Source organism: Bison bison, unplaced genomic scaffold (genome assembly GCF_000754665.1).
Source record: "Bison bison bison isolate TAMUID 2011002044 unplaced genomic scaffold, Bison_UMD1.0 scf7180017864035, whole genome shotgun sequence".
Taxonomy (NCBI): Eukaryota; Metazoa; Chordata; class Mammalia; order Artiodactyla; family Bovidae; genus Bison; species Bison bison.
Genome location: NW_011494607.1, coordinates 7,197,228 through 7,199,173, shown reverse-complemented (window position 1 = coordinate 7,199,173; position 1,946 = coordinate 7,197,228). Strand labels below are relative to the sequence as shown.

Sequence of the window (1,946 nt, the reverse complement as noted above, 5' to 3'; positions counted from 1 at the left end):
CTTGCTGTATTCTCATCACAGCAGGCTCTGGCTCTCTGTGATGACCTGGAGGGATGAGATGGGGAGGGGTGGAAGGCTAAGGAGGGAGGGAATGTATGTATATGGCTGTATACATACATATATGTATGTATGTATATGTATGTATGGATGGATGGATATGTATATGGCAAATCAGCAAATTATGGCTGATTTGCATTGTTGAATGGCCACAACCAACACAACATTTAATTTTTTTAATTTTTAAATTAAAAACAAACAAACAAACAAGAAAAACCAGGAAGGACTGGGACTTCCCTGGTGGTCCAGTGGTTAGGATTCTGCACTTTCAATGCTGAGGGCCCAGGTTCAATCCCTGGTCAGAGAACTAAGATTTCCACAAGCTGCCTGGAAAAAAAAAAAAAAAATGAGTTCCTGCTGACTGTTAAAAAAAAAGACAGGGAAGAGGGGGAGGAGTGTGGCCAAGCAAGGGGGCTGTGTTTCTGGGAGCCAGGAATGGTCTACTTCTTGATCCCTACAATGGTTTCCTGGGTATTCCCTTCTTTATGTTCTATTTTTTTTTTCCTTCTGATCTTTTCAATGACTGTATCACACAGTTTTAATAAAAGGGCTTCACAAAAGCAAAGCCTGAGAAATTCAAGACTAGCTCGGAGAACTGGGGTTAAAAAAAAAAAGCAGTCTGCTCAGCTGCTGTGATGCCTAATAAAGCTGCAAAGGCAGCCCAAACCCGCAGGCTGTCAGAGGCACCAAGTGCAAGCATGATGCACGCTGTGGAGATGAATCCTTGCGTGAAGGTTTCACTGAAAAGAATTCTGTCCTTGGCGGCCCACCCTTCAGCAGCACCAGCCTGGGTGCTCGGTGGCTCAGAGAGGCTGGGGGAGGCCCACCTTTCACCGGGAAGCTCCCTGGCTCGGCTCCCCTTCACTTCTGATGCCAGAAATCCTGACAGAAGAACAGTCTCCACGGTGCCAGAAGAGGAGGCTATAGTGCCGCCTGGAGACAAATCCTTGCTGAGTCTGTGCTTCCCATAGAGAAAATGTTGCTTTCAGCCTCCGGGCCCTGCAGGCACAACGTGCCCCCGTGGCGCCCAGCATGTGACAGTGGGGGATTCTTGCCCATTATCCTCAGGCTCTGGCCATGGTGTATACTTTCCATCAGATTGGACCATCCAGCTGAGTTTTGCGGCCTCGCAGACAAACTGAATCAGATGAAGGTCGCTGATCCCAAGAGCTGGATTCTACGGCCAGTGCACCCGACTGGCCCCAAGCGGCTTTGACTTTATGGCAAAGATGGAGGCGTCAGATGTGTCCTTATCCCTAGGTTAGGGATGCCATCAGGTCGTGAGGGCAGACTGCCCCTGTCCTCAGAGAAGCAGAGAAAGTCCTTTCTGTTCTTTTTCCTTTCACATCCAGTTTAGAGAGTCTGCTCATGTTGTAACAGGAGAAGCTGAACAGGCTGTGATCTAGGGAGGGCCATCGCAGGCCTTGGATGAAGCCGACCTGCGCAGAGACACACGTGGCCAAGGCATGGCTGTCTCACTGCACTTTTAGCTCCGTGTCTCTCGTGGCAACCCCTCCCATCTCACATTGTAATTATCTGTAAACTTACCACTTACCTCCTTACCACTTATCTCCTCCATTACTGGGCACAGGCCCCGGAGGACACACCCCATGCCTGGCACAGTGCCCCTGCAGTCATTAGTCCCTCTAAATGTTTGCAGAATAGAAGGACCAGAATCAGCACACATTAATCTCAAAAATATAACAGTTACTATAGTAGATGCCTAGTGTATACTTAATGTACACTTCTCACAACCAGCATCTGGTCAGTGTTGACATCACCACATTCAGACTGAGTCTCAAAACTCTTAGAGCCGCAGTTCCTACACTTTGGGGCACCAGGGACCAGTTTCATAGAAGACAATTTTTCCACATACGGGGTGGTGGGGG

The 1,946-nt window shown here is 48.6% G+C and overlaps 1 non-coding gene across 1 annotated transcript; it reads left to right on the top strand.

Moving 5' to 3' along the window:
• Positions 1-291: 291 nt before the first annotated feature.
• On the top strand, positions 292-364 carry TRNAE-UUC. The gene has a single exon. It is a non-coding gene; the product is annotated as a tRNA-Glu (tRNA).
• The last annotated feature ends 1,582 nt before the right edge of the window (positions 365-1,946 follow it).